The sequence below is a fragment of the Crocuta crocuta genome, unplaced genomic scaffold (genome assembly GCF_008692635.1).
Source record: "Crocuta crocuta isolate KB4526 unplaced genomic scaffold, BGI_CrCroc_1.0 scaffold87, whole genome shotgun sequence".
NCBI classification, from domain to species: Eukaryota; Metazoa; Chordata; class Mammalia; order Carnivora; family Hyaenidae; genus Crocuta; species Crocuta crocuta.
In genome coordinates, this window is record NW_027532166.1 from 6,094,286 (window position 1) to 6,107,373 (window position 13,088).

The following is a 13,088-nucleotide window of genomic DNA, read 5'->3' on the forward strand; positions in this document are numbered from 1 at the left end:
TCCTGCGGCTCTGGAGATAACTGGGCAGCTCGGGAGGAAACGGCCGCGCTCCCAGGAGGACCCGCAGCTCCTGCCGCCCGCTTCCTGCCCCGCCGCGGGCCCTGGAGGAGGGCAGGAGGAGGCGCGCTGGCCTCCGGGACGGACGGTGCTAGGTGGGACCGAACAACAGTCCTGCCTCGTTTGTATCCTCCTTGTCATCGTCTCTTTGACACTTTCTATTTCGGTGCCGGACTGGTCCTACACAAACCCTGGAAGAGTAATGACAGAGACAAAGACAGGGATTCCAGCGGAGAAACCTGACCTGCCCCGGAGCGGTTTCCCGCCGGCCACTCCCATCCTCTCTCGGGCGCCCGGGTACCCCCAACCCAGTTAGCTCCCCTCCCAGGCTGACGGAAGGCTAGAGGCTGCCGCCTTGTAACCGCTGCCCAGGAAACCAGATTTCTGGTTACAGATTCCATGCACGCGCGTGCACACACGCACACACATTATTGCAAAGTTGCTAAAATGGAAGTGATTTACGGGGTATCCAGGATTTAAGGTGTCTGATACTCTAGCATAATAATGGAGAAAGGAGTCTCCCAGGCTGTTCCATAATTTGTCCTCAAGCTTTCAGGAGGGCATGTTCTTTTCTTCTCCAGTTAGATCTGAAATTCCTTGACTTCTGTGTATTCAGCACACAGCAAGCTCTCAAATCCTTGTGATTTTAACCATTGGAAGATTAGATTAAACTTCCTGTATAAATTCAAATCCATATATAGACGTGAAGGGGAGGAACATTCATACAGCTCAGATTGCTGACAGAAGCTTTAAGTATAGTATTTTAGCTACAGAATCCCTTTACAGTCACTTACACACAGTCTCCCTGTGTATTCCAGTGACAGTGAACTTTGACCCTTAACCTTCTCTCTTTGTCAGAGGTCACAAGTGTTAGCCTGCCTTGTGAATCTGACCCACAGAGGTATTTGTTTCACACACACAATGCTTTAAAAACATTTTTAATTAATTGCTAACTTTAAAGGGTTAAGAGATTTCACTTAAGAGATCTGAGTTTCTGGCTTCTCTTGCAAAAAATGGCAGATCTGGTAACACCAAAAGGGCACGCCCACATGGCAAGGACTGCTGATGCCCAGTTGTGACAGCCCCCTTCCAGGTTTGCAGCCCTCACTGCCTGTCTTCCCACCTTGCACCTGCCTGGCCTCCAGCGCTACTTGAGTTCCCAGCCCAGAGTCTGCGTATGGAGTCTCCTTGCTTCCTTTTTCCATCTGTCTCTCAGTGACACCAGCATAGCCCCAGTCATCTTGGCTAGACATCTTCAAGTAACAGCTGACTCATTTCTTTCCTTTCACCCCCACCTCCAGGCTGGTCCTGCCCAGACCGATGAGTCCTTCAAAAGGCCTCACTGGTTTTCTTCTTTTCCACGCCCATTCAGTGAGGATCATTTACTCCTTCCTCAGTTATCAGAATAACTCCTACTGGGATTTGCTGAGTCTGGTCTCTGCCCACTTCATGCATCCTATGTACTAAAGTCTTGATGAACCTTCCTGGAGTATTGTAGTTGTTGTATTCCTGCTTTGTTCAAAATCTGTCAATGACTCCCTGATTTCAAGCGCCAGGACAGTGATTTCTAAGCATTTTGTAAGCTACTTAGAGAATATTTGGTAAGGTATTTAGTGTAATGGCTTGTTCCTCCCTTTATTTATAGAGAAGCGTTTCCAGAGGAGACCGTAATTATTACTATTAACATTTGTTTAGGAGTTTACTTTAGCAAGGACTTTCGTATTCCTTTATATCATCTGACCTACAGTGGATTTCATCACTTTGCTAGCAAAGGAGACCAAATGGGTGCTTTTTTCCTGGGTGCAGGCTCCCAGAGTACAAAACGTGGATAAATTGTCAAGTTCTTGAATTGCTTCTTAAAGTCTTGAAAAACATTCTTTTAACTTTCCATTTGGAAGTAATTTCAGCTTATAAAAATTTTGCAAATAATAGTCAAAGAATTCCCATTTACCCTTCACCCAGCTTTCCCTAATATTAATATCTGCTATAATCAGTACAGTTATCAAAATTCAAAATTAGGAAATTTATATTATACAATATTTAATTTATACAATAATATTAACTATATTAATATAATGACTTTAATATATAATATATTACATATATTAAATAATATTATTTTTTATTAGGATTACAATACTATTAACTAATCAACAGCCCTTATTCAAATATCAATTAATTTTAATGACATAAAATTTTTATTAAATACGGTCTTTCTCACAATAAAGTCCACCAGTAGTTTACAAATAATTCTCATATGCTTCATAGTTTAACATTATCTATGTTAAAGATAGAGGACCAGGTCCTCTTAATCACCATCAAACGCGGAAGTGTAGGTTGTCACAAACAAAACAGAACTGCCAAGGTGAAACAGTAAAGCTAATGACCTCCACACTGCCCTAAGATTCTTCTGTGCTTTACTGAGGATTCCCCAGATGGACTCCACAATTCTAGAATTTTCATCCTGGAACAGGCTGAGACCTTTTGGTCCCTGTGTCATGCTAAGTCATGATAAGTTGGGTTCACGTTCTTTAGAGTTCAGGGTTGAGATAATACTGAACACCGGGAGAAGTGTCCATTATGCCTGCGCTGATTGAACAAACATTTGATATATGTGCATGGTGGCTCTTTGTCTTTATTTGATAATTCTCAATTATCTACACCTATGGTTGGAAAAACTCACAATTTATCAAGCCAGATAATGAAGCCACAGAATGACAGCAAGACTCAAGAAGCTGGAAAGCTGCCCACCTTCTGATTTGCTCCCCATCCCCTCTCATTGTTGAGTATGCCTTGTGATAGGTGCCAAACTTGAATCTAGCCCTTGTTCTAGACACTCTATTTTTCTTTCTCTTTCCTTCCTCTGCTTACCTCTTCCCCTTCCCATATTTCTTTCTCCTTGCTTACTCTAAGATGTGTACCTTTTCCTGAGTCTGTTGAAGAAAATCAGATTTGGGTTTCAAAGGGTTTTTCCGTTGGGCTTTGGATTTCCTAGAAAGCAAGATTGTATGGGGATTGTGTAGGAATGTTAACATCTTAACAATTAAGCTGTTTGGTGATAATATAAATGATCCCTTCAGCAGATTATCATAGGACAAAAAGCACGTCCCTCACATGGAGCTACCAGTGTAGACTTTTGTTGTTGCTTAGGATTTATCTGCAACTAAGACTGATGCCTATCCAAGTGTGCCATCTGCTTCCTTCACTCACCGGTCATCATAGTCATCTTCTCTGGCATAAGTAAATAAATGCAGAAGGTAGAGAATGGGTATTGGGATATTTTAGTGTCACCTGTGAGCTAACCTTTTCTGTTACTTGCCCATAAAACTAGAATTATCAATCAGCAATTTGAGTTCTCCCTCCTCTGCTAGTGCCCAGCCACTTAAATACTCGTAAACGATCCCTTGTCCATGGACATGATTAACAGGTTCTGACTTCTCTGCTCTGCGGTAGAGAATTTGAGTTTACCCTCTTCCTGCGTATATTTTCTTTTCTTCCCTCTCCCCTTTTCCCAGCGTTAAAATGCTGGTCTTGTTGCAGGTTGTTAGGTGTTATTAGCTGAATTGTGCCTCCCCTGCTAAATTCATATATTAAAGCCCTAACCCCCGAGTACTTCAGAACATGGCTTTATTTGGAGATAAGGCCTTGAAACTTAAAACAAGGCTTTTAGACTGGGTCCTAATCCAACCTGACTGGTGTCCTTGTGAGAAGAGGAGATGAAGACACAGAGAGATACCAGGGATGTGTACCACAGAGAAAAGACCCCGTGAGGACACTGTGAGAGCGTGGCCATCTACAAGGCAAGGAGAGAAGCCTCAGGAGAAAGCAAAACTGTGACCCCTTGATCTTGGACTGCCAGCCTCCAAAACTGTGAGAAAATAAATGTCTGTTGTTTAAGCCACCATGTCTATGGTATCTGTTATGGCAGCCCTGGCAGACTAATCTATTGGGTGAGAGTCTTCTATCAGAGAGGTCTTGTGCCCACCCTGGGCCCAGATGCCAGTGTCCTGAAGGTCTAAAGCTAGTAGAGGATGAAGATAGCCACAGCAAAAAGGCATCTAGAAAAAGTGGGCTTCTAGCTCCATTACTGTATTTCTCTGTGCCATGCATTCCCAGATCTAGGTTATACTGTAAATTGGTGCTTCTAAGCGTTCAAATGAGGTACAAGCATCCCTGGTGGGGTTGGAGGAGGCCCACATTACCAATCTCTCATCAAACAGAACAGAGAGAAGGAACAAGAACCAGGATCAGTCTCTCAGTCCTAGAAGCAGGGAGATAGCCTGCTAGCAGTACCTCTTGAAACATGCCAGATGAGCTCCCATTGCTCCACCACCTTTATGACCAGGAAAGTCAGTTTTGCTTCTTCTTCTTCTTCTTCTTTTTTTTTAAAGTTTATTTATTTAGAAAGAGTGGCAGTGCAAGGGGAGGAGGAACAAAGAGAGAGAGAAAAAATCCCAAGCAGTCTCTGTGCTTTCAGCACGGAGCCCGATGCTGGACTCAATCCCATGAACCATGAGACCCATGAACCACAAGATCATGACCTGAGTCTAAGTCAAGAGTCAGATGCTTAATGGACTGAGCCACTCAGGTGCCTCAGTCAGTTTTGCTTCTAAGTGGGCTTCCAAGAGCAAGCGATCACAGTGGTAAGAACATGGAAGGAGGAGGGTCCCACTCCCAGCGCAGAAGTTGAAGAATACATAGTTATTATTACACATGATATTCTCTTTCTCTCTCTCTCTGAAGCATTGTATATTTTAGTTTCTTTCATTTTCTAGAATTGCAAAACTACATTACTCAGGATTTAAAAAAAAAAAAAAGCGTTGGGAAACTCTACAGCCGCAGTTGCTCAGCCGAGAACGCCATTCAGTTGCTTCACCATCAACCAGGCGTTTGGGGCTAGAAAGGGCAGAGAGTGAGAGAATAGTGAAAAAGAAAAACATTCCATAAAAAAGGAAGCCTTACTAACATTTTATAATAAAATTGCATGGATCCCCCACGTTTCGAATTCTGAACCTCAGGCTTTTATTTGGAGAGATCCCAAGTTTATAAAATTGAGGTCTGGTAAGGGAAAAAATTAGTCTTTGCAGAAAAGTATATTTATCTATACATCAAGGGCCCTATTGCAACCAAGCTGACATGAGTTCCCTCCGTGGTGCGTCATAGGTAGTAACCGCACCAGGTAAGTTGTCACACAAAGGAAACTATTTGCAGGAAATAAGGAGATGGTGAGGAATAACTTCCAAAGCCATCACTCCCTAGCAAGGGTCAATGGGTTCCTTTTATTTCAAGTTAGGATGACTATTTAGATAGGAAAGGCTTAGCATCATATATAAAGGCAGGCATAAGATGGCACAAGCAATTTAAGGAAACCTGCCTATACATGCTCACTAACATGTTTTGTTAGTGAGACTTGTGTTTTTCCTTGGGTGGAGATTTTAGTTTTGTAAGGAGATAAAGGTAACAGTCACTTCAAGCATCACTTGGTTGCTCCATGGTCCATCCTGGCAGATGTGAGTTGGGCGTTAAATTCATACTGGGTCTGGGGCACCTGGGTGGCTCAATGGGTTAAGCGTACAACTTTGGCTCAGCTCATGATCTGGAGGTTGGTGAGTTGGAGCCATCGGGCTCCGTGCTGACAGTGTGGAGCCTGCTTGAGAATCTCTCTCTCTCTCTCTCTCTCTCTCTCTCTCCCCAAAATAAAAAAAAAATAAACTTAAAAAATATATTTTAAAAATCTATCCTGGTCTGGGTGGTCTGGGCCAGCAGCTCTTTTTCTGGGCAGTCTTTATTGCTTCAAGAGTAGTTTCAGTTTCCATCACAGGATGTTATGCCCTTTGGGTCTGTTGCCTGAGTTAAGAGAAAAGCTGGAAAGGAGAGTTTAAGGAAAGATGTGGGACAAAGGTCAGTGAGTACAAGCAGGTAGGCGGTAAAGGTCAGGTCTTGGGGTGCAGGTGGTGACACTATGAGAGCTTTTGGGAGGAAATGCCTTTTGATCATGTAAAACGCAGGACTGGGTAGACGTGACGAGGTTGGGACTAGAAATTAGATGAGACGTCTGCACAAAGTCTGAATTTATTTGAGAAATAAGGCTTCTCCTACCAGTATCTTAGTTATCGCCTAAGTTCTTTGCATTGAATGTTGTTCAAAAACAGGAGGTTTGGAAATCTTTTGTGTTCTGCGGAGTGTTTTAAAAACTGTCATGACATTTGACCCATGATGCACAGTGTAGCACTAAATGAGTCTTCAGTGTTTCAGAAACAATGAGCAAACCAGGCAGCACAAGACTGCCTTGTCCTGCTCCACAAGAGGCACAGGGCACTGCCAGACAGCAGCGGGAAGCATCCTTCCTAGTCTCCTGTGGAGACGAGACTTCACAAGGCCAGAGGGAGGGCCAGGTGCCGCGGGTTGAATCACTAGCAACGCAGACATTTGAATCTGCCCAGGGTCTGGCCTTAAACTCCAACTCTGAATTTGGATCCATTTGGCTGGAGGCCTCTGTATGGTGGCCCAGAGGGAAAGGATGTGAGGAGCTGTTCCTGTGAGCGGCAGCCGCCACAGACCTGGCTGGTCTGTTCTGGGGGGTCTAACAGTAGACTCTGGGGTCCCTCTCAGCAGCTGAGGTTGGGATCACTTCTTTCCCTTCGTGCTCTGCATCTTTGGAGTTTGAAAGCTACACGTAGACTTGGGTGGAAAAACCTGGATTAGTCTTAGAACTCGGAGTCCTCTGGATAGGGAATGCCTTGGCTACTTGACTGATTTCAGTTATGTTGGTGTTTTGTTTGTTTTGTTCTGTTGCCTCTTATTCTGCCTCTGCTTCCTATTTTACTCTGTTCCGCACCCCTTTGGGCATGCTGCCTTCTTTCTGGCTGGGAGAAAGACGATAAAAGGAGAAGAGAGGCGGTTCTGAGCTCCATCTGTCCCCTTCAGGGTCTCTGAATACTGCAGCTAGTGATGTTCTTAGGTGGGTGGGGATCTGTCCCCGCCCCGTTCATTGTGTTCCAGAGTTTCCTGTGCATTGCCTGTAACCCTCTACCAATCTGCCAGGCGCCTTTTAACACAAAAGGGAGGAGATGGGGGAAGGGAGTGCTGAGGAAAAACATCCCTATAAATAGCCCTCTTGAACAAAATTGTTTTCCCAATACACAGCTGTTGTGAAGCCTTGATGCCCCTTAATCTAGCTCCTCACTCTCCTCTCAGCCCATTCCAACCTTCCTCCACAGCCTGGCAGCCTGGAGTTGCTCGTCTGTTCCCTCTGAGAGGGAGATGTTGTAGAAGCACTTAATGAAAGCTTCAGATATCCACAGGCCCCTCACCAGCTCTGGCCACATGGGGTTTGGGTTCAGGCTGACCTGGACTCCATGCCTGCTTCTGCTACTTATTTGCCTCAGGGCCTTGGTGGGATAAATTAGTTAGGCTCTCTGAGCCTCAGTTTGCCACACCTGTTAAATGAAGTCATAATAGCTGCCCATAGAGTTGTGTGAGGATTAAATAAGATAAGGAGATAGCCCACCGTTTTGCCTGAATCTAGGTCAGTCCTCATATATAAAGAGTGATTATTACCATCTTCCTTAGCAATTCTTTTTCCTTCATCACTACCCAATTTCTTGGGGTCTTTTCCTATTTCCTATTACAAGGGTGTCTCATATAAAACATATTTGTAAGACTGTAAGTTTATTTTATTTTAATTAATTTATTTTATCTTTCCTAGATCCAGACGTGATTTGAGACGATTTACATTTACGTGTTAGAATGTGGAAAATTTTTCAGAAAGGGTAAAGGGGCCTCTTGTTAAACAGTCTTCTAACAGAGAAGATATATTGCAGTTTGTGGGCTATTGGGGAAGCAGTTCTGATTGTGGCTCTCACTTGTTAAATAACAAAAATCCAAACAAACAAATTTTAAAGATCTAACTGGCTTTATTAAATGATTTGCGATTCAGGCAGCATTTCATCTAACAAATAGAAAGGAGCTCCATCAAGCTGCAGAAAAGGAAAGGATGTTAAAGGTAGAGAAGGAGCAGAAAAAAGGAAGTTATTAGCAAGGAATCTATTGTTTCAGTCAAGGTTGCCCTCCTAAGGGGAATGGAAGAGGTCTATCCGTAAATTTCTTAGTGCTGACCAGGAAATTCCCATGTTAACTAGTTAAAGGTTGCTTTCCTAGGAGGTTGAAACTGCAGTTAGGTTAGGTATTAAGTCTTGGTTTACTTAAGCAGCTCCCTTATGACCCTGTGGTTTTCTTTTTAATAATTCCTCCTTTTTGATCAGGCTGTCAGCTTAATTGAAATGTGATCAAAATTTAAGACATTAGTGTCATCCTTGGCCACCGCTCCCGAGTCCTCCAAGCTTTTTGTTGTTTTGTGTGTGTGTGTGTGCTAGTCACAGGTCATGACATTTTTGCTTAATCTCTGTGATATTCACGATTTATGACTTCAAGCTCACAAGTTTTAAGTCCTTCATCCTCGTCGTTCCTTTTCTGACCTTCCAGTCTTAGGGATGATGAGGGAGCATAAGGCAAGCTGATGGGCCGGCTGCAAACACCCTCCCCCTACCCCAATCAGGTGGGATATGTGTGGTGTTCCTTGAGCATTCCTGGCTGCCCAAGAACAAAGGAAAGGCGAAAAACCAATGGTTAACTGTGAGAGATCATAACCCTGCAGGACCTAAGTGTCCATCACCCCTCCATACTGATGTGGGAAACAAAGGCAGAAGGAAATAGCAAATAGAACTAAATTTCCTTATAACCAGCAGTTGACAAATACTTGAGGCTGGCAGAGTAAAATGTTTCCCCAGGAATTCCTTACTGTCTTAATGCTAATGCTTTGCTAGAAGGAAAAACAACCTTAGCTTGACAATAGCTAGGCCTCCAATACCTTGTAAGTCTTCTTTTGCATATGAAAATCTCACTGGAAACTTCCTTTGGACTTTATCTCATCCTCAACCCCATAGTATAAAAACAGTCTCTCCTTAGTCCCAGCCCACTGTTCCCGTCCCTGTGCCTCAATAAAATTACCTTTTTGCACCAAAAACCATCTTCAAGAATTCTTTCTTGGTTATTGGCTCTGGACCCCATGAGCCCCACTATCACCCCAGAAAACCTCATCAGGGAGATCATTTGCTTGGATGTTAGGCGAACATGCATTTAAAGCTTTTAGGAGAATACCATGCACCAGGGAGGTTATTACGATTACTAAAAACAAGATAATTCGCAATGTCTGGACTACCTTTTGAAACTATGTCCTCAAGACCCAAACCAATCAAAATCAAAGAAGTAAAAGAAAGACCTTGCTGAAGGAGTCTCCTTTGTAAGCCAAGCGGCTAGCTCAGTGGTCTTACAAGTAGTGTTTCAACTTCCCAGAAGTGTTCGTGCAGGTGCAGCAGGTGGTGCTGGCTACAGCACGGATACCTCATTGCTCAGCTAAGTGATGATCAGGGACTATCCTATTGTCAAAAACAACTTTGGCCAGAAAAATCAAAGCATCTTTTTCAGGCACCTATTGTCTTAGCAATGGATTCTGCAATAGCGTCAAGAGTTAAGGAGACGTTCCTGATCATATTCTCATTTACATTAACTCCTAACCATGGAAGTATTTCCCTGCGAAAGGAAGGAAATCCTGAGTCATGAATATCTCCTACTAGGTCTTTTTTCGTTTTTTCTAACAAGATAATGTAAATCCAAGGGCGTCGACCAATGAGATGTCTTTAGTTTGTTTGTGAAAAATTAGGAGCACAGTTAGGTAATGGAGGAGTCATTGCCTGGCCAGGCACCAGGAATCTAGCATTCATAGGCCCAAAGAGAATGATAACCACCACAGATGAAGACGGAAGGCTTTCACTAAGGGTACAAACCACTTTCACTAAAATGGCACTGTTACTGGACAGAGAAGTTTTTGATGACAAATCCAATAGTCTGGAAGGCAAAACTGACTTCCTTTAGCAATAGTCTGGAAGATACAGATGGTGGTGTTATCTTTCCAGGCCAGGGTCAGAGTAAAGGAAAGAAGGAGAAGGAAGGTTTCATGGTTAGTTTGTATGAAATCTTGATTCAGCATCTTGGGCAGAGGCAGTCTACCCTGATGTCAGCTACTTCTTTTCCTAGTCAATTTGATTTGGAGGTTTTCACCTCTTGTTGTAGGAGCAGATGTCAGGTGGAGCCATCTTTAGCTGTGAGATGTATGTTCAAGGTGTCAGTCCCTGAAGTTTGGCTGCCATATGTTAGTGAAGAGGACCTAGTATAGTCCCTTACAAGGAGATTCAAGGGCAGTCTTTGAGACTTTCTAAATTCCAGTTGAGTTGTATGAGATGAAAGTTATCAGAAATCTGTTTTCTAGATAGAGTACATGTCAGATTTCTTCCCATGAGTTTCACTGATGATGAAACACATTTGCAAAAGCATCAGAGTAAAACAAAAATTGTAAGTAACAAAAGACTTAAAAATGGCTATGGCTAACGATCTGATAGGAGCGCATTATAATGAAATTGACAAGGAAATATGGTTATTTCTATGACACACAATACTTTAAATTAATAACATATTAGGATATATCAGATTTTCAGGAGTTTCGTGCAGTTTCTAGAACACTTATTTTAATAACATATATCTACACAAATATAATCAAAGAAAGTTCAGCATCACTTATTTGGCAATGTTTCCCATTAATTTCCCATGTAATTTAACATACTAAATAAACCTAGTTAGGGGTGTTTGGGTGGCTCAGTTGGTTGAGTGTCCAACTCTTGATTTTAGCTTAGGTCATGATCCTATGGTTGTGGGATCAAGCACCAGCTTGAGCTCCACATAGAGTGTGGAGTCTGCTTAGGATTCTCTCTCCCTCTCTGCTCCTCTTCCCCTCCCTTCTCTCTCTCTTTAAAATATAAATACATAAATAAGCCTAATTAGTTTACTGTCTCTCACGATGCAAACAAAACCTTGAAATGTTCCAGGGGCCCTTTGGATTTCCTCAGTCTGACTGTGGTCTAAAGACCTCATTTTACAAATTGATTTTTGTAAGTAATCAAACTTATCAAAAGATTTGAACATTTGATTAAATAGGGCCACAGATCATTATGAAACAATGTTTAATTATCCATTTAATCTAAGTGACAATAAAAGATTTTAAAGGCAAATGCAGAAGGTTATATATTTGAGAGCAAAGTTTAACTCTTTTAATATTAAGACTTAATTTTCTTGAGTAATCAAAGATCTGGAAAAAACAACCTGATAAACATAAGAACTTATTTTGGCAAAACACAGAATCCTTGTTTTCTCTGCGGATAATTTTAAAAGTAAAGAAAACTTTTGTTTACAGTTTCTTTTTAGGAGCAGACCAGTAGTTCAGGTAAACTTTATTCTTTTACCAAAGATAAAATAAAATTTTAACTTTGCACCAGTGTACTTTTGATATTAAAACACATTTACTTAATTTTAAAAAAGTTTTAATGTTTATTTTTATTTTGAGAGAAAGAGAGAGCGTGAGTGGGAGAGGGGCAGAGAGAGAGAGAGACACAGAATTCAAAGCAGACTCCAGGCTCTGAGCTGTCAGCACAGAGCCCAACCCGGGGCTTGAATTCACTACCTGAGAGATCATGACATGAGCTGAAGTTGGAGGCTTAACCAACTGAGCCACCCAGATGCCCCAAAACTCATTTACTTAATTAAATTTAGTTTCATATGAGCCAGTACTGACCACACAAAATTTCTTTCCAAAGATTCCTTTATCATAAATCTACAACTTTCTTTTTAGATTCAGATTTTGTCCTAGGTTTTCTGTCTTCCTCACATTAGGGCCAAATTACTTTCTTTTCCTTCAACAAAAATGCATTTCCATGTTTCATGCCTTCTTTTACTAAAAACACACATCCTACTTTTCTTGCATACAGAGATGTTTCCCTTATTATTTCCTTAAATGTTTATTTATATTTGAGAAAGAGACAGAATGCGAGTGGAGAAGGGGCAGAGAGAGAGGGAGACACTGAACCTGAAGCAGGCTGTAGGTCCCAAGCTGTCAGCAAAGAGCCTGATGTGGGGCTTGAACTCACAAACTGTAAGATCATGACCTGAGCCAAAGTCAGATGCTTAAACCACTGAGCCACCCAGGTGCCCCACCCTTATTATTTCTAATAGTTTTTTTTCTAATAGTTTTAACCACATATATGAATTAGAATTCTTAACCCTTAGAAGCTTTAATTTCTAGTGGAAGCTAAGAAGTAAGAAATTGTGAACTGTAACACCAGTATTCTTTAGATAAACTTGCGAATACATTTTATAATATCTAGAAACATGCTGCTTCATCATGTAATCTCTGAATAAAGCACAAAACAGGTTTGTTAACAGATCCAGATTTATATTCAGTTTCTCTGTAATAAAGAAACCAAAAGTAAATAAACTAATATTAAGTAATTAATGTTTCAGTATTTTATCTTACTTGGAAATGATTTAGATATTTAATGAACTTAACTCATCCCTCAACTTAAAAAAACCTTTAGATTTCAGGTTAACAAAAAAATTTGGGGGAAACTATTCAGAAAGTTTACCTAAAAACTTTTAATCTTATTTACATATATTTAATTTATGCATTCTTCTGTTTAGTTTACTCACAAAAACTTCATGACACATTAGACAAAGTCAACCATTATTCTAAGTTATTTTTTCTGGCAACCTTTTGTAACATAAATAATATGAACTTATTTGACTTTCAGTAAATCCAGGCAGAATAAAAGTTTTATATTTAATGCTGATAACCCTAAAGACATGTTTATTGTAATTAAACCTACAACCTTAAATCTGCTTTAATACTCAGTATTTTCCCAGATCATGTGAACTTGAGAAACATTTGGGTTTAGATGTTTATATCTTTCTGAGCCTTTTAGAATGCCCAAACCAGGGCACCTGAGTGCCTCAGTTGGTTAAATATTAAACTTTGGCTAAGGTCATGATCTTGAGGTTCCGGAGTTTGAGCCCCGCATCGGACTTTGTGCTGGCAGCTTGGAGTGGGAACCTGCTTCAGATTTTGTGTCTCCCTCTCTCTGCCCCTC